Below are 21,192 nucleotides of genomic sequence, written 5' to 3' on the forward strand. Positions count from 1 at the left end.
ACATTGAATTCATCTGATTTTTACTACCAGACCTAAATACCTGAGGCAGGCTTGTGTTATACAGGAGAGATTTATTTAGCTTGTCATTCTAGAGATTCAAGGGCATGGTACAAGCATAGCTTGTCTCTTGTGAGGACCTCATGTAGGAGCAAATGCCAGAGGGAGTGATCATAATGACAAATAGTATGCAGGAGAGTGACTCAGGCGTTTGACCATTCTCAGTCTCATGACAGCTTCCCAGTCCCTTCCCAGGGCATCCCCACAATGACCCAACTCCTCCCACCGGTTCCACCTCCCAAGGGTTCACTGCATCACACCAACATGCAGAAGACCAAGCCTCTGTCACAGGAGCAAATTTTCATGTTAAAATATAAATTTTCACATACAAAGTTTGAGGGAACCCAAACATTGACTCCATTAATACAAATCAACTAAATTTCAAAACGACCGCTTGAACTTTTCCAATTATGTAGGTCAAACACTACCTAGAAGAAACCACTCCTCTACTTCATTTCTTGAAATTTGTCATGCATCTGCCACCACCAGAGGTCCTTGACACTTACCACAGGGACTGGGCCCATGTTACCTGGTAGTTGCGTGTTACTCTGTGGCCTCCACCACTGTGGAATCGCTGTTGTGAAAAGAGGCCTGATAAAAACCGTGACAACCAAACTAAAAATCATCACTCCCTATAGGGAAAAATTGTAAAGAAAAAATTACAAAGCTAATTAATTGATTATTTACTTATTTAATTTTGTGATGTTGCTGACATTTGACAGCTTTCTGGAAGACTCCACCTTTCACGATTGTTTTCATTACTTTGTCTGCAATGCCTTTTTGCATTTATAGTACTGCACCTTTTACTTGAAGGACTTTATTCTATGAACCACAGGAGTCACCTTGATGTCCCCTGAAGTCTGATTGGATTACAACATCATCCAAATGTCCCTAGGCTGAGGAACATCACTACACTTCCCCACGCCCTGGTGTCTGTCCTCATCAGGGATGTATGTGGTCAAGGCATGAGAGGGAGTCCCAGTGGCTTGTTCAAAATCGATTAAAGCATTTCTTGTAGTTAAAGTCTTTTTTTTTCCCTTTAGTGAAGGAGCCAGAAAGCATTTCCTATGAAGTAGAAGATAGTAAGCACTTTAGGTTTTGTGGAATGTCTGGTCCCTTTTGCAAATGCATGATTGCCATCATAGTGCAAAAGCAAACATAAAAAACTTGTATCCGTTTTCCAATAACAAGGTATTTACAAACAAGCTATCTGGCTTGATTTGGTTCATGGACTTGGTTCTGATACAAGTTTGCCACAGCAGCTCTTGCAATTCAGCCTCATTGATTCAGATGAACCAGTTAGCTAACCAATGATCTATCGTGCAGCCATAGGCCATATGAGCTGATAAACTAAATTCTTGCTCATTGTGAGTGCATTTACCTAGTTTTTGTGCTTCCTGATCTAACATGCTCAGAATGTACTCCAGTAGGTCCTTCAGATTCCTTTCAATCCATATTGAAAATATTCTGCCATATTTTTGTTCTAAAGATTCTTTTCTCCCAGGTGGGTCATTTCCCTTCTCTTGCTCGGCTCTGTTAGAGTTTGACTCCTGAAGTGGGTTTGGGAGAAGAGGCTTCTGCTCCATGAAGAGCTACTGCCAGGGTTTCAGGATGAGAAGGGTGGTTCCTTCCCTGAGCCGGGAGGATTTTGGAGAGCAGGCGAGGACCACTCAGGGTGACCTAGGTGCAGCAGTACTCAGCTAGATGCTGTCTTCTGAGGTAGCCCAATCCTATGGCTCAGCACACTCCTGCCCCTGTTAGTTCCCTTACTTTGGGAAAAGAATCCTACAGGGTCATGTTTATCAGCGTAGCAACTCTGACAATTAGAATTGGGAACAATGCTTGATTTTCAGCCACATCTACCCTGAAGGTACAGAAACTTAAGGCCATCTTTAAAACTGTCCTGATGGCTCTGAGATTCCCCCCCTACACTTGAGCTGGGTACACATCTGAGTGTTTTGGTGGGTTCTTCTTTCTGTATCTCTTTCCTTTCTATTCTGCCCAGAGAGACCAAAGGATGATCACTTCCTCTCCACTCCCCGCCACAAACACACACAAAGCCTCCACATACCATATAGCATCATGCCCTAGGAAAAAACTTAAGTAACTTGAAACCCAAATTCTACTCAGTTCTATTTTCTGGAGCCAATCCTGGTGACGACTTCAAACCTTGTACTCACAGGATGGGATTTAATAGAAGTTAATAAAATGTGAATTTATAATGTTGATAGTTGGCTTATGTTAGACAACCATGGATACAAGGACCCTGGTGTCACAGAGCAGGGAAGGTGTTAGTTCTTATATCTAAAAGGGCAAGGAGATGGAGTGCTTGCAGACCAGGAGGACCAGAGGCTATGGGAGAGTGTGGACCAGCGGAGGTTCAGCACCCACTCACGAATGCCCTGGAGTTTCTCAGCCGCAATCTGATGATGATTGTTGGTCTCTGTTAACTGAACCTGTGCAGAAGGTAGAAGCAAAGAAACTGGATTGAAACCAACCACGGAGGCAGCTTCCTGAGGCAAAGAGCAGGTCAGACAGTACACAGCAGAACTGGAGGGTCCTGACTGCAGTATGCAGAAATGCTATTTCTTACTGTCTTCTAGTCTCAGTTCCATAGGTGAAAAAAATCACTTCTGTTATTACCTAAATAAGAAACCATATATAAAACCTATGGTTTGTGGCAAGCATCACTAATTCATAGCTGCTCAGATTATTACTTTAATTTTACACAAAAGTAGGAAAATACGGTAATATATAAGTAATAGTGTTTAATGATCAAAATACTTTGAGCAACATATTTATGTTAGCTCTATAATATACATGTATAAGTATACATAAAACTTATTTTTATTGAAGGAGAACTATATTTAAGGATGGGTTACAGAAAGATGGTCAATGACTGACAGTTTCTAATACAAAAATACATTCAGAAGTCTTTTTTCTAGAAGTAGTATTTTCTGGTAACTAAAATGCTTCTTATGCATGTGCCAGATGTTATCAGTGGAGAATCATTATTATTTACAATATAATTAAAGGATTAAACAATTTACAACAAACAAACAAAAATACAACTCCATAATTTCATAATTGAAGAGGACTTTCAAAACACTACTTTTATTTATTAATCATTATAGCAGGTACTCATGCCATCCTGGAAAAGAAAGTAGTTAAATGTCCAAATGTGCATTAATTGTGACTAGTGATAGGAAGATAATTCTGCCATGGCTGCTGAAACAGAAGAACAAAATTGAAGATAATCCAGGGAATCGTGCTTAAGAATTGTTAAATGATTATTGAGTAATGTAAAGTGGCAAATGACACTTGATCCACTCCTCCAACAGAAGGTGGTAGCATTGAAAATCAGCTTGCAAACATTTTCCTGCCACTTCCTTAATGTGGATAAGATGGTATAACTAAAATTTTTTCTTACCCTGCCCACACGGATGGACTCAAAACTGGCCTGTTGCCATCCTGTTTGGGGTCTTGGTCTGTGAGGGCGCAGGGGTTCTCAGCTCTGATCTCTCCTCTGAGATCAAGGTGCTCCATCATTGATTGCTCCACAGCTAAGTGCAGACTCAGCCCTCATTCCCCTGAGGAATCATATGGTGTCCTCACATCCTAGGACCAAAAGCGATCATTTCCTCTCTCTGGAGAGGACACATGGGCCTGCGTGGAAAGGAATCTTACCCTGCTCAGGCCGATGTTAGACGTGGCTGCTTGCCCTGCATGAAAGGCGCAGTGACTCACCAGGAGCCATTCAGAAGGCACTTATCTCACTCAATCAAAACTCCTTGCCTCCGGTGTTTATGCCTCTCCCCTGACCTTATGCTCTCAACCCTTCAGGAGTGCCAACGACGGAGCCACCTGGCTTTGGCACAGCTAGATGAACACTAAGAAGACTTGTGGTTCTTTTTTCAAGTTGTTTTTGGATAAAACAAAACAAAATCACACAAGTCCACTGACTGAGGTCATTTTAGGAGTAAGGACCAGCGGGGGGAATCTCTGAGGATACCAGGCTTTTTCAGACCATTGCCTCTATCTCTGGGCCACTGGCCACAGCGTCTCCATAGCACTGTCACCACCTTGCTCTAGGCCTTCTGCTTGCCTCTTGCTTCTCTTCTCTGCCTCTGCTGACGTCCTGCTCTCTCGCCTGGGCACTGGTGTCTTACAGCTGGGCCTACACAGGGACTACGGGCCTCTGCATACACAACTGGAGAGATGGCATTGCAGTTCGTGTCTTACCTTTGGGTATTTCTTACCACCATTTCTGAAGAAAGTCTTCTGTCATCTTCTGTTTTTTTTTTTTTTATTGGTTGTTCAAAACATTACAAAGCTCATGATATATCATCTTTCATACAGTTGACTCAATTGGGTTATGAACTCCCATTTTTACCCCAAATACAAATTGCAAAATCACATCAGTTACACACTCACATTTTTACATAATGGCATATTAGTGGCTGTTGTATTCTGCTGTCTTTCCTATCCCCTACTATCCCCCTCCCCTCCCCTGCCATCTTCCCTCACTACCTCATCTGCTGTTGTTCAATTCTCTCTCTTGTTCCCCCCCTTTCCCCTCACAACCTCTTCTATGTAATTTTGTGTAACATTGAGGGTCTCCTACCACTTCCATATGCTTTCCCTTCTCTCTCCCTTTCTCTCCCCCCACTCGTCTTTGATTAATGTTAATCTTTTCCTCATGCACTTCCTCCCTGTTCTGTTCTTAGTTGCTCTCTTTATATCAAAGAAGACATTTGGCATTTGTTTTTTAATGATTGGCTAGCTTCGCTTAGCATAATCTGCTCTAATGCCATCCATTTCCCTGCAAATTCTATGATTTTGTCATTTTTTAGTGCTGTGTAGTACTCCATTGTGTATAGATGCCACATTTTTTTTTAATCCATTCATCTATTGAAGGGCATCTAGATTGATTCCGCAGTCTAACTATTGTGAATTGTGCCACTATTATCATTGATGTGGCAGTATCCCTATAGTACACTCTTTTAAGATCCTCAGGGGATAGTCTGAGGAAGGCGATAGCTGGGTCAAATAGTGGATCCATTCCCAGCTTTCCCAGGTATCTCCATACTGCTTTCCAAATTGGCGTTACCAATTTGCAGTCCCACCAGCAGTGTACAAGTGTACCCTTTTCCCCACATCCTCACCAACACTTATTGTGGTTTGACTTCATAATGGCTGCCATCTTACTGGAGTGAGATGGTATCTTAGGGTGGTTTTGATTTGCATTTCTCTGACTGCTAGAGATGGTGAGCATTTTTTCATGTACTTGTTGATTGATTGTATGTCCTCCTCTGTGAAGTGTCTGTTCAGGTCCTTGTCCATTTGTTGATTGGGTTATTTGTTATCTTATTGTTTAATTTTTTGAGTTCTTTGTATACTCTGGATATTAGGGCTCTATCTGAAGTGTGAGGGGTAAAAATTTGTTCCCAGGATGTAGGCTTTCTATTTACCTCTCTTATTGTTTCTCTTGCTGAGAAAAAAACTTTTTAGTTTAAGTAAGTCCCATTTATTTATTCTTGTTATTAACTCTTGGGCTATGGGCGTCCTATTAAGGAATGTGGAGCCCGACCCCACAGTATGTAGATCGTAGCCAACTTTTTCTTCTATCAGATGCAGTGTCTCTGAATTGATATCTAGCTCCTTGATCCATTTTGAGTTAACTTTTGTGCATGGCGAGAGAAAGGGATTCAGTTTCATTTTGTTGCATATGAATTTCCAATTTTCCCAGCACCATTTGTTGAAGATGCTATCCTTGCTCCATTGCATGCTTTTAGCCCCTTTATCAAATATAAGAAAGTTGTAATTTTGTGGATTGGTTTCTGTGTCCTCTATTCTGTACCATTGGTCCACTTGCCTGTTTTGGTACCAGTACCATGCTGTTTTTGTTACTATTGCTTTGTAGTACAGTTTGAACTCTGGTATCGCTATACCTCCAAATTCACACTTCCTGCTTAGAATTGCTTTTGCTATTCTGGGTCTTTTGTTTTTCCATATGAATTTCATGATTGCTTTATTTATTTCTACAAGAAATGCCTTTGGGATTTTAATTGGCATCGCATTAAACCTGTAGAGAACTTTGGGTAATATCGCCATTTTGATGATGTTAGTTCTGCCTATCCATGAACAGGGTACATTTTTCCATCTTCTAAGATCTTCTTCTATCTCTCTCTTTAGGGTTCTGTAGTTTTCATTGTATAAATCTTTCACCTCTTTTGTTAGGTTGATTCCCAAGTATTTTATTTTCTTTGAGGATATTGTGAATGGAGTGGTTTTTCTCATTTCCATTTCAGAAGTTTTGGTGCTGATATACAGGAATGCCTTTGATTTATGCGTGTTGATTTTATATCCTGCCACTTTGCTGAATTCATTTATTAACTCTAGCAGTTTCTTTGTAGACCCTTTTGGGTCTGTTACATATATTATCATGTCATCCGCAAATAGCGATAATTTAAGTTCTTCTTTTCCTATTTTTATGCCTTTAATTTCTTTTGTCTGTCTAAATGCTCTGGCTAGTATTTCAATAACTAAATTGAATAGAAGTGGTCAGAGAGGGCATCCCTGTCTTGTTCCAGATTTTAGAGGGAATGCCTTCAGTTTTTCTCCATTTAGGATGATGCTAGCCTGAGGTTTAGCATATATAGCTTAAAGTACAACATCCCTTTATGTTCAAAACACTAGAAAAACTAGGGATAGCAGGAACTTACCTCAACATTGTAAAAGCTATATATGGCATCTTCTGTTTTGCCCAGCCTCCCATGGATCTCCAGCTGCCTGCCTGTCCTGAGGATTGCCAGCTTGCGACCTATTTCCTCAGTCTTGTCCAACTTGCTGTGGTGAAGTAATGAGGAGAGAGCCCAAATTGAAACAAACAGATCTAAAGAGGCACCTCAGCACTGCAGAAGCATGCAGGCCACTAGTTGTAGAATGGCATGGGTAGGACTTCCACCAGAGGGTCCTGGTGGATCTGGTACAGTCACCCTTCGAGTCATTGCCCCTTACTGTGTCCTTGAGCCCCCCCCCCCAGTGCTGTTTCCTATCTGACCACTTCACTCACATTCTGACTCAGGGAGTACAGAAAGCTCTTCTGTTTTAAATTCAGTGGTCGGTTACTGATTTCCCTGCCTCAATTATCACTTCATTCCTGAGCGGCTTCCCCTGCTCTCGGCATTGCCTTGCCTTCTCCCTTCACTGCCCCATTCACATCTTTCTCTGCCAGATCTTTCTCTTATCAGGGAATATGGGAGTTTGTGGACCGTTTGCACTTGGTCTTTTGTTCTTTACCTCTGAATACACAGGTGGAGTCCCTGCACAGCCACCTGTCTGCAGATGACTCCAACATTTTTTATCATATATTCTCTTAGTTTCAGCAGAACACTCTAGACTATTTGGCTCTGGTTTCCACAAGGGAATTTCCCACCAAGGAATTGAAGTTTAATATACTTAATATTGAATTGTGAATTAAATCCATCTTTCAACCTGCCTACATACCTGGATTTTTCTACTTATAATAACACATTTCTATAATCACATGGTATGAAAATTTCCCCTGAATTTGAACACTCACATAAATCTCAATATGTATCTATCGATGTTCAAGTCATCATACTGGCTGCTATAGAGTAGTAAGTCATTTATTCACAATACCCGCGGATATTACAAGCTTTCAAGCAGAGTATGGCAAAAGCATTAGGTATTGCATCCTTTAAGGAGACAATAATTGCTCTAACAGACAAACCTTCCCAACTACAAAACCTATAATATAGAAGTTTATATTGGACTCAGGTAAAATCCATTCAGGCATTCCTGATCAGCAAGAGGCTGTCTTCCAAATGAAGGTTGGAGTTGCTACTTACAGACCACTGTGCATGTATTTAGAGGCATACAGAGGTATGTGTCACTGTGAATTGAGATTTTGAAATGGAAGAAAGGATTCATACTCAAAAGAGAACAGTTGAGAGGACCCCTCATGATATCCTGAGTAAAAATCAAAAGTAGCCATAAACATGCATGGTGAATTAATTTTTTCTCTCTCTCTCTCTCTCTCAAAAAAAATGGTACCCAAACCTCCCTACAGAGAATGCCAGGTAAGCAAGAAATGTCTGCTGGGAGCAGATGAGAGAAACTGAAGGAAGGAGATGCACATGAGGAATGAGGCAGACAAGCCCATGACTGAGAAACCAAGTGGAAGAACAGGAGGGTGGTAGACAAGGAAGAAATAGTCAAAATTTTTGGAACAGGTAATGAGAAATTTTGAGCCAGGATTAGTAAGCATCCCAGAAAGCACCTGCATGTGATGTGTGGGAGATGTGGGGGTGAGGAAAGGGGGGACTCCTGCACCTCCACACCCCAGCTAGTCCTCAGGCCCTTGTGTGGACACTGCCAGTTAATGACTGAGAACCGGAGGCTCCAAGGTCCTTCGCTAGCCCCAGGCCCTTTCTCTGACCAAACCAATATCTGCCTTATTGAAAAGAGTGGGGTGCATCACCCCCCCCCCAAGGCGCAGAGGATAAAGTCAAGAATGTCTGTGTCCTACTTTTACTCTCTAACTAGTGCTTTCTTTTCTAGAGCCGCTTTCTGCCAAACTTGACATGATGCAAACCTACATCAAGCTGCTCTCAGATCTGGACTGGGACTTCATTTAGGATTCTATCCATATTTTCTTTCCAACAAGAAGGCTATTGTGAACAGTGAGCCTCAATCAACCCTTCCTCCTCATGCAAAATTAGCACTGCAGTGAGAGGAGCCTGTTGGCGTCTTTGATGAGTACACAGCAGATTTGCTTCATGTACATTCTAGGTAATAAAATGGATGTGCATCTGCCCTTTCTCACCTCCTGGTCTTCAGCAAATGTCCAGCTTTCTCTGAGATCCAGTTTGGACATTTCCAGTGTTTTCCCATCTTACCCCGAGTGGAAGCTAAATCTCTCACCCAACTCTGCAAACACCTACAAGACCCTCTCTTCCAAATCCCTAATTGCTTCTCCATCTAAAACTCTCCCTTGCTCAATTGACTCCAGATGCAGCGAGCTCTGCTGTTGCCTGAATGTGGAGGCCACCCTGCACCAGTCTGGTAGACTGTTCCACTGGATGGCCACACCACCCACCTCCTCCCTTTGTTCAGCTGAGGCTCAATTGTCTTCTGTCCAAGAGGCCTTCCCTGACCATTCTCATCTACTCATCTCCACCACCCAGGGTCTCTTACTCTCCTTCAAGTTTTACTTTTGTTTCCATTTCTTTTTCATAACATTGACATCACTCTCCATGTTGTGTATATGTATAATTGCTGGCTTTCTCTCTGGAAGATGAGCTCTCTGAGGCAAGCTATTTTGCTTTGTATAAATTTTTAAATTGATCTATCAACAGAATGAGAACAGACAGATCATGCAGAGCATTATTTATGAAGAGTGGGCTCTTATAAATATTTTTAAAATAAATACTTCATCCACATATGTGTGGAAGTAAAGCAAGATACCTGACTTTTAGTTCTCAGTAGATGGAAATGTTGGTCAACACTACTTAGTTTCGATTTCTCGTTTGTAAAAATGTTATAAATCTAGTGAGCATGGTTTGCACATCAGTGACCTCCTTCCTTTTGCGTTTTAAGGACAGATGGGAGCTTTCCATATCTACTATTCTGGAAAAATGGATGTGAACAAAGTAGCAGTTATTTCCAGTCTTTGCAATGACTGAGATCATTTCAAATGACTAAGGAGGAGATCCAACTGTAACTTTTATTATTTTATCTGTTTCATGAATTTACTCAATTTATTTACTTTAAGAACAAGACCACTCTGCAAACCCCTCTTACCTCTTTCTTTTATTTTGGATTTTAGACACAGAGGTGCAAAAGACTGTGGATCACCAGGAAGAAATGGTACTGTGGAAAGATGCTGAAAAAAAAGGGAGTGAGAAGAACCAATAGCGAGGGAGTTTGGACTATCTCCCTTGCCACGTCTGGGTTCTGACCCCACCACTAATGAGAATGTTTATTCAAAACATGGAGAAATGAAGTTGTGGTCTTTGGACATGGAATACATTCTGTAAAATATGTGTTCTGCATTTTCATCCTCAGTAAACAGTTCAATTTTCTATAACTGCAATTGTTCCCTCATTGTTTAGAAGAATAAAGCTGACAGGCACAGAACATGAAAAGTCATGCGGAGGAATCTTTTTTCCATAATTCAATATAATGTTCTCAGCACATACAATTGCAATGCTAAACCATTAGCTTAGCCAGCCTTCCCTCATCTAGTTCTGTGAGTAATAGCATTTGACTTATTATAGGTGAGGGGAGAAGAGAGATAGATTTTATGGAAAAAATTACAACTCTGCTTAGAGACTGGCTAGCTAGCAGCAGCAGCAGAAGCAAGACCAGGAATAAAGAGGCTCACTGTCAGACACCCCTCAGATAGGGAGCAGATGAGCAGGAGGCTACAGACAGTTATATTTTGTGTGGATCTTTCATATTTTACAAAATAATGTATAATGCTTCATATTCTGTTATTTTACTCAACTACAAATTACTCTCAAGATTGTTTCCCACATAATAATGATTTTGGTAACCTATTTTTGACATTTTTTTACATTTAAATCTTTCTTTGATGTAGAGGTAATATAAGTGAAAAATGGTAGAATGTAAAGCATAAAAATTGCTAGCTTTCAAGACGTTGAAGAAGCAAATGATTAATGGAATGTTGATCTTATCACAAAGTAAATGTTAACTATCTTTGCTTTAAGAATGTATACACTGGAAATTGAAATAAATTACAATTACAAATGCTTTTTATTAAAGTGTTCTTTTTTTTAAAAAATGACCTCTACAAATTCTTCCTTCCTTCCATTTATTTGAATCACCATCTAGATAGGAATCCATTTCTCTACTAAAATAATTATGTAGTTTGTCTTAAAAATGTTATGCAAGGCTAGTTTTTGCTATGAAAGTTGTAATCAAGAATATTCAAGAACATTTTGATTATGAAATAGAAAAAAATTAGTATTAATGTCAACTGAAAGAGATTAAACTAATAACTACTTGAGTAATACATCAAATCTCCATTCACTGCTAAATACATAAAGCTTTGGTAAATGTGTGCTTTTGAAAAATAATCTATTTATCATTATATACATTGGATCAAACTATGTTTTTGAACTTAAGCGTTCAACATCTCTTCATTTGATGGAAAAAAAGAAGGGAAATACAGTTATATTTAAATGGTCACTTGTTGCTTGCTAGCTATTTAAATGCAAGAAACTCATATTAACTCTCCGAATCTCTTTCACAGTTGTAAAGGTCATGTCAGTAACACCCATCTCTGGAAGGGCAGGCGATGCTCACCAGTGGTTGCCAGTTCAGGAATGGCCAGCAATTCAAACACAAAGGTCATATTTACCTTCAGGGAGGGAATTCTTCTACATGCTAGCTAAGTTATCTCAAATTTCTCCCACATGTAGAATGCACAAATAAATTCTTGATCAAAAAGGTCTTTTTGCTTCTCATTTGCTCAAGGCTCCAAGAACCTCAGTCCTTGGCCATAGGTTATCAGGTTGTCATGAAAGTAAAAAAAAAAAAAAAAAAAAAAACACGAAAAAAATTATATGTGGGTGTGGCATAGGAACCATCAATGAATGAGAAATAATTAGAAACAGGAACAGACAGTGCGACATTGTATGTTCTAAAGAGTAATGTGATTTACTTGAAATTATCACTTGGACTTCACTGATAGATAAAATCAACATGATTTTTGAAAAAAAAATAGCAATTAATTTGACAGGCTTGCACATTTCAGCCCATCTATCTATCTCATTATATACCATTTTTTTATTTTAAAAAATATATACATGCAAATAGCACGTTATATATTTTCCTTGATGATTTCAAATTATCAATTATTCAGCATATAGCATAAAAGAAACAGATATACTATTGTTATTTTGTAAATTATATTTTACAGAGGGCTTTAGTTGTATTGTGTTTTCTCATTGGAAACAACTTTCTTACATGATAAAGTTTGAAACATAAAATTAGTTGAGCATAATTCCTATAATGTTATTACTTTATCCATCCATTAGTAGTTTTATCACATAAATAAGAAACTAATTTTCCTGCTATTATAACAGAAAAATGTCAAATAATAATTTTCCTTAATCCCTATAAATGATGCTGTTCTTACTTTGGGGATATGGCTTCCAATGACATAAAAATGAGTTCCCATACATTTTTTTTTCTCTTTTTGAGGCCATTTAAGTATGCTTTATCAAATATGCCTGCTCTTTGCAATCTGGTTGCAAAGATGTCCCACTAATGCTGGGCACTCACAGCAGTCCAGCTCCCTCTAATGGGTCTGCAACTCTAATACCACCTAGGAGAAGGCTGGGAAGAGACAGAGGCTGCTTAAAATAGCAGCACACCAGATTCTGTGAGGTGAAAGCCCAATAATTTATACGTGGAAAAGCTGCAAACAGTCTGGAATGTGACACCAGATTATGTAAGCAAGGGAAATACTAAAATTTATCTTCATTTGAACAAAAACCAAGAGACCTGCAAACAGTGGCAAGGCAAGCTATTAGGTCAGGGCAAAGTCGTTCTCCAGGAAGCCAAGACTCCTGTCCTTCTTTCAGGCACTGAAGACCCTGATGATGATGTTTCTTTGAGATACACACACACGTGCATGCGGGTACACATATGCACATTATACGGACATACATACGTATACACATAGCATCATAAATGTAAATTCTTTCTTCTGGTACCAACACCATTTGAATTGGAGGAAAGAACTATTACTATTGGCCTGAGTGTATCGCCCTGTGTTTGATGAATCTCTATTGACCAGAATCATTGTGTGCCACCTACTGTTTTGGGAACCAGAATTTGAAGGTCAGACACAATAAGTTCAAGTTTCAGGCATTTTGTTGACTTTCTGTTCTCCTGTTTTTTTACTTGAGTCATTGAACTTTTCCAGCAAATCATGAGCTGCTTGGCAGCTACCTCTCCTGTCAAGATGGGCTGTGACAGGACTTCTGCATCATTACTGCAATACTCAATGCAGACTTCAGGTGCACAAAGTGGACCTGAAAAAACAGAATACAGACGTTCAGTGCACCTCTTGGGACCAGGACCATCACTCTCTACTGGTGTAAAGTGGTCAAAAGAAACCAGTTAGAATAATTCCAAATCGGTTTTCCTTTACATGCCAAAAAACATATTCAAGAGATCATTGAAGAAAAAAATCTTAAGAATAATTCTTTGAAATGTTTCTTTTAAGGCAATAGCTTGCATTTACTGTGCACAATGGAAAGTGAGATCATTTCTGCCATTTTATTGTTGCCTTCTACCTTTTACCCATGAAGTATTGTACAATAGGGAATAAAATTCTAATTCTAGTTCTTCCATCTAAATGTGTGACAGCACAAAATCATGTAAATTTTCAGAAGTTTAGATTCTTGTGTACAAAATGAGTATTGTGTAATTGATTTTCAATTTGTTCCTGTTAAACTGCATAATAAAGTTGCTAAGACGGTTGCTATGAACACTGCAAACAATCAGAATTGTTTTGTACAAAGAAAGTCTGGAGAAACAAAATCATCCATCTTGCTTAGTCTGTCCCCCAGCTTGGGGGTTATCTGAAGTTCAGATGGAGAATTGGACTGGAGGGACCCTCAAGGTCTTTTTAACACCATGATTTTAATCCTAAAGATTTTCAAATATCTACAATTCTCAGTAAAGTGCAAAGATGATTAAAAGCCATTCTCTGATATTATTCATGAAAGCACAGTTTATTATTTATGTTGGTTATTCCTAAAACAAATATTGAACTAGACATAAATATCTGAAACATATTGAAATATATACGATAATTTTTCTTTAAAATATAACCAAAGTTTACCACAAATTTTTAAGTAACTTTAGAAAATGATGTTCTGGGGACATGTGCTATATAATTATATGCATGGTTTTATTAATCCAAACTAGCCAAACACAACCTGCACTATCTTTGGTTACTTTGGATATTTTTAATTATAACTTTATATATTCCTAAGTTTTTAGATAAATTAAGAAGAGAGGACAAACCTAATTAAGATAGCATAAATCACAAGTAACTCATTAACCAAAATATGATAAAGTGGGAAAAATAGTTATGAAAATCTAATAATAGAGTGATGCTTATGTTATCATTAATGAAGATCTTTTCAAAATCTGATTCTATTTCCTCAGGAGAATACGTGAGATATAATTTGAAAATCACTTTGATTTTTCAATCATCAAGGAATTATTTTAATAGTTAGGCGTTTTTTTTTTTTCATTAAAAGAAAAAGGTAATAAAAAGTAGATTAAATGACTTGCATAAAATTTGAAATCAGTTAATTTCAGCACCAAGAGATTAGGAATTTTTTTTTTTATTCTCACAAAGACAAGTAAGTCATTCTCTGTGCATTATTTGTTTCATAGTAAATGTCTTTATGTTGAGAAGTTGTGATAATATTCCTGCCTGGTAGGTGTGTCAGGGAGCAACCAGCACATTCATCCTCTTTTCAAGAAGTGGTGTGAACCTCCGGGTCATAATGGGATGTCTACAAGGTACGTAATCGTACAATTATGGGACAACTACCAAATATTGATTTGCTTTTGGATTTGTAAAATAAGGACTCACATTCACAAGTTTAAAAATTAAGATTAAAAACTATCTGTTAAAGAACATGGAAAACAGGGCACATAAAAGTCACAGCTGAATTAAGTCAGATATTTCTCCTGGTGTCTACTGCCCTGTCATTTCTTACTCCCCAAAGCTTAATGTCCTCTTCAGACAAGGAAATTTTCCTGTGTATTCTTTCCGGATCATTTATAAAACCCCCAAATAACATCAGGTTGGCAATGTTCCCTAGACCGACATGCTATTTGCAATTTTCAAGAGATGAGACTCCATTTGTCCCTCCTTATAATTTAAATTCATAGCACTGCCCCATAAAAAAAAAAAAAAAACTGACAACCCATTAAAAGCCCAAGATTCCTTTTGTTCATCAGAGGCCCAGGCTTATTTCTGAGCAGGCACATGCTTTAATTGAGAATGCTCTTGCTCTTTGTATTCATAGTTGAAGAACAAGCAACTTGCTAAGAGAATTAAACAATAAAGTGAAACAAAACAAACACAGAAACAATTAAGCTTTCTCAATAGAATTAAATTGATAAACATTTCACTCAGAAAGACTGACTTCAAAACAAGGCTGGTCCTGGGTGAGAGGACAGAGCGCACTTGCCTTGGGGATTCCATTTACCTTCCGCCAGTCACTTTTTATACTTCTCGCTCCTGAAGGCCAAGTTCCCCATTACAGCATCCACTTTCACTGTGGGGCCCAACTTAGCCACACTCATCTCCAACCCTTCTTATATTAAATTGAGACCTATCTGCTCTTCTGTGACAGAAGAAGCCCGTTCTGAAGAAGCTAATTGGCACAGACCCCCTGATGGTAATGCTTTTTTATCTACTCCTATCAAGCCAGATTCTCACTCCCTACATTCCCTGAGCATTCTCTACAGAGTCCTGAGCTCCATGGGATGGATCGTCTCCCCTCTTCCCTTTTCTGAAGCTCCCATACCTCTTCTCCTCATCTGTCCTGTTTTCTCCGATGTCTCAGCAGTGTTCGTCTCTGGCTGCCTAGCTTTTTATCCACTACCTGTCTTGGTCCTGACAAGTCGTAAATAATTCTGTTCTGAACTGTCCATAGTCTGTTCTATGTCCTTGCTTTGACCTTGGATGAATGGATGGAGGGCTCCAAGGAAGGTGCCCTCATTTTACAAATGCAGCCCGACTTAGTCCTTGCAATCCTTCAGGATGGGCTAGTCCCATAAATATCTGCCATGTCATTCCCCCAGCCTGGTCTCACTGCTCAGAATTCTCTGTGCTTAGAAAGCAATGCAGAATCAAGCCAGTCACCTAAATATAGACAGTCTTCATGTTATTAATTAGGAAATAATTCATGCAAAGGAAATATATTGATGCTAATTCAGTCAGTAGCATGATCAAGAGCTGTACTATTGTATTTTGTGTACTGGAATTAATCTTGTTGTGTAGTAGAGAAGCATTTCTGTTATACCTTTCTTCATATAATTTTATAGTTATGGATGATGGTCTAGTTTAAACAACTTTACATTTTTAAAGAACAGAATGACAGAAAATAAGGTTTGGCCAATGTCTGGCAACTGACCTTTACAAGTAGGAATTTCGTAAGTGAATGTATATTACACATTTTTCTGTTTATTCTGCAGTCTTGTTGGGGGAAAGGGGGTATAGAGAAGGAAAAAGCTTCCATCTTTTCACTTGGAATCAGCCACTCTCATTTATTGAGACATTGGAGACATGAAGAAAGATTTGTTTTCTAATTGTATAAAGAGCAAAAACCAACACCCAAGAGTAATGATACCAAGGAAATAGGTAGCCGTGGCCCTTCCTATGTTCTTTAACAATGATTGGCAAACTTTGCCTAAGAAATGATCTGTAATATATTCAGGAAATTTTACTCTCCTCTATTGGAGACCAGGAAATCAAATAAACAACCACCCTTGATTTAAAAGGCATTTGGGGAGGTAAGTTCTGTGCCTCTGGTGTCAAGATAGTAACATCTAGTGGTGGCTACGACTATGGGAGAAGAATAAAAAAATTTAGTTATATGGGGAGAGGGTCAAGGTCTAAGAAGTTTTTATGAGAATTTTGAATGTAATTTAGTGAAAATGGAAAGCATTGAAGATATTGAATAGGGAAAGCTATTATTATAAGAAAAATATAATTAAATATAATCACTGTGAGAGGCTTATGTTTCATTATCCCCATTGTAAAGGTGAGAATATTAAGGTTTAAGGTTATATTATATAACCAAGATCACACAGACAGTAACTAGCAGGGCTAGAATTCAAACCTAGGTGTGTTTGACACACATGGTCCTCCTTTCCCAAATCTGTAAAGGAAGGGCAAATAGAAAGCAAGACATGAAATTGAAGGTTGGATAGAAGAGATCTTTATTTTAAAAAATAGATTTTAAAAAAACCCAACTAGATTTAGTCCTTATTGACATTTGGACTAATAGAGAAGAAGCTAAAAGAATTTTGTCACTTAAATCAGAAATATGCATTTTTATATAAACTGGGAGGTAAATTAGTTTTGCAGAAACATGTCTGACATGACAAAGCAATACTGTATAATGACATTTTAAATTATTAAAAAGAATAAAAAAGAATAATTCACAGCACCATGTTGACTGAAGATGTTTACTGTATTGGATTGACTAACGTTTATAAATGATATCTTCTCTTTCGAATTTTCCAAGTCTTTCTTATGAATTATATTTGATTCTCTCAACTTCTTAAAATAGATTCTACCAGTATTGATGAGAAATTAAAGCCTAGAGAGGAGAAATAACTTCCTCAGTGCTATCTAGCAATTCACAATGAAGCTGGGCATGAATTTATCTTTTCTGATTCCAAATCCAGAATACCAGGAGGTTCTCAGCATATGATAAACAGTCCTAAGCCCTTCTAACTTCCTTGAATCAAATGGAATACACATAAATCACAAACTAAATAGATCTAGTTATCAATCTACTGAAGTGCAGCAAGGGACACTTAGATAAGCGAATGGCATGATTTCTAGCTCACCAAAGATATAAATACCTACCTAAGGCAGAGTGCTCTTGTCTTCTTACATATAAACAAAGCAGCATCTCTGCTCTGGCAAAATGACCTGTGCAGCATATGTAGGATTTGGATGTGTCCTTGTGACCTGGGAGATCAGCTCTCATAATCCAGAGACCATGCACAAAGGAGCAAGTTTAATTGCAGCTCTCAAATCTTATCTCTGCTTAAAATAAATGTTCTCTGATAAAAAATACATCTGACAATCTAACTCCAAAATGCACAGGGGCTCTTTTCTACAGGTTTCCACATTCTGCAGAATTTGAAGGCTCTCATGACCTGCAAGTCTCCCATCACCCCCATTCTCTGCTTTTCTAAAACTTATGCTTGAAAACCCATAAAACCCTATAACGACTTTTCCTGTAGCACATCTGTAATAATGTCTCCGTCATTTACAGAAATGGGAGCATGTGTGTATGTGTGTGTACAAGTCACTAACAAACCTTGCATTTAGGAAAAAAGCCCATGAGACAGAGTTTAGTTCTTGAGAAACTCTGCAATGTCCTCCTCAGGCATGATGGCTCACATACAAAGTCATTTAAAAGAAAAGTAGCAGGAAAAACTTTTACTTAGCAATGATTAGGAAGGATAATAACCAGTTTCTGTGTACCACAAGGTGTTTTCTTTTTAAATTCCAAATAAAATGGAGAAAACACATGATACTTTGACAACCAAACTGATTAATCTTAGTGAAAGACTTTACATCTTTGCAATCCACTTCATTTCATCCTCCACTGCTTCTAGTGGGATGAGAGAATGCTAAATTCCTTACCCTGTCTTGCAGTCGCTGACTGTTGTTACAGCAAATGTGGGAGGCTTTAGGGGCTGTGGTAATTACTATGTGTTCAGCTGAAAGGGAGGCATCCAAGAAAAGGAACACAGATAGTCTTAAACGAGGAAGGAAAATCACACCAGTTTCTATAACTTCCCAGTCACCCCCAGTTTCAGGAAATCATTTGCTATGTCAAAGATGGCCAACATGAATTGTCTTTTAGAGGAAAATGACAGTATGGTAGTTGGTAATGAGTAAAGGGGCAGGAGAGCATTTGCATAATCCCATAGGTTCAGTGGCTCCCCTGCCTGGGAAGAAAATATAGACACTGTTCATTACTAGAACCCAAGTATGTTGTTATCTGGAGCAAAGGAAAGTATTCTTAGTTGATTCATGAATTGGCTTTGAATTCCTGAGTCCAGCCAAATACCAGGCACATATGACATATGCATGATCTTTTCTTCTTAAGCAGTCCTATAATTTGGAAATATTATCCCCATTTTATTTTCTTGGAAATTAGAAAGTTATATAAGGACCATATTCATGAATTAAGTTAAAATTATGCTATAAAGTGAGAGAGTATGAGAAGAAAGGATAATGTCAATGCTGCCGAATACCTTCAGTGGCTGGTGAAAGGGTGAAAGTAGAGACAACCAGATAAGAAATAAGTAAGAATTAAATAAGAAATCAAACATTATTTTCCAGGCCTCATCTTATGCTTTTATGGTCACCCAGTGGCCTCCCAGGAATAAGCAAATGAGTTTTATAAAAGGGAGAATAACACCATCAAACAAAAGTTTGATTTTAAAGTTACCTACTGTAATATAAAGTTATATCACATGTAGAAAGAGATGTGACATCTTTTTTAACAATTTTATTTGATTCATAAATATCCACAAAATATTTTAATAGGGTTTTATACCATGTTTTTTTTGTTTATGTCCTTAATATGTAGGTAGTTATTTTTCACTCAAGATATTAACAAATATCTTACATAGACATCATAAATCATATACAGAATCCCTTTTTATGTGCTATAATTGAATATATTCTTTATAACTGAACATGTAAGTTGTTTTCAACGTTTAAATATTTTAAACAATATACATATTTGCTACATGTAAATTTACTACATGTAATATACAAATTTACTACATGTAAAAATTTTCCTTATAGCAAATTCTTTAAAAATTTAATTTAGATTGAAATGTCTCCTAGTTGTACAAAAATGAAGTAAGTAGATTCAAATGCACACGCCTTTTAAAAACTTTTGATATATTTTTCCAGGTTGCCTCCCATAAAAAACCAACTTAAAATCCAATATTTTGTGAAAGGAATATTTAGCCCAGTCTTTTAAATAATGCATAGTCTATTTAAATCCCCCAATTTGTAGGTAAAATAGAATTAGATTAATGCTTTAAGTTACTTTTTTTTTTTTTTTTTTGCTTATTTGCCTACATGTTCTCCTCTAGATATGGTGTGTTTGCTTCCTAACTTCTTAGCACCAGTTAGAACCTTTTCACATTTTCCTACTGATGTATTCAAATTCTTCATATTATATGATGTTTATGTAATAAATAGTATTAATGCTTAAGTTATATGCTTCCAAGTGTTCATTTGCCAATAGATATACTTTTTTTTGGTACTAGGGATTAAACTCAGGGGCACTCATCCACTGAGCCACATCCCCAGCCCTATTTTGTATTTTATTTAGAGGCAGGGTCTCACTGAGTTGCTTAATGCCTCACAGTTGCTGAGGCTGGCTTTGAACTCGTGATTCTCCTCTCTCAGCCTCCCAAGCTGCTAGGATTACAGGCGTGCACCACTCCACCTGGCTAGATATATACCTTTTAATGCACAGGAAACTCATGCAAGTAGTCAGATTTACTACTCTTTTCCCTATACTCCTTGCACTGCCTCATTAATGCCAATAGCATGTGTCCACTTACATCTCATTTCAGAGATTGTCTGCTTCCATTCTTTACATTTGAAAGTATGTTTCATGTGCATTTTGTTAGTGTACATATTGTGAAGTAGGGGTTTCCTTTTGCCCAGGGCTGCCATAGAGTTGGCCCAATACTGTATGGCCCAATACTAATGTATCTTTTCTCTCTAATGCAAAATATCATTTTTCTCATGCTACCTTCAAGTGTGCACACAGTACATATTTGACCTGTCTATGGATTCCCTGTCCCAGGTCATTTATAGGTCTGAGTGGTCCTGCAAACAGGTCTAATAGCCTAATCACAGCAGGAGTTGGAACATAGGGCAGAGATATTTCCTTAAAGTTGGGGTGTGGGCAGAGCCAGAGGAATTTAAAATCAATGAAGTGAAGAACACAGGGACACAGTCTGATGAGTGATAAGTGAAAATCTCCAATAGCAAAGTTCCTCGTGCCCTGGACACAAACTGCAATGGGAAAACTCTATAGGAAAAGGAATGTGGGGAGGAGAAAATGATCACAGAAGCAAGAAATAGAGCTGGTAATTGTTGCTTGCTCTCTTTCCACCCTCATGGTCAGCAGAAGACAATTTGCAAAGTCACTTTGAGCTTTGCAGAAGTGACTCAAGTCAGTGCACAGCGAAGGAGATGGAGGAGAGGCCAAGCCCACTGGGGAAGCAGGAAGAACATGCACACTTCTTAGGAATTGGTAGCGGGCT

The sequence above is a fragment of the Callospermophilus lateralis genome, unplaced genomic scaffold, assembly GCF_048772815.1.
Source record: "Callospermophilus lateralis isolate mCalLat2 unplaced genomic scaffold, mCalLat2.hap1 Scaffold_137, whole genome shotgun sequence".
In the NCBI taxonomy this organism is placed as follows: domain Eukaryota; kingdom Metazoa; phylum Chordata; class Mammalia; order Rodentia; family Sciuridae; genus Callospermophilus; species Callospermophilus lateralis.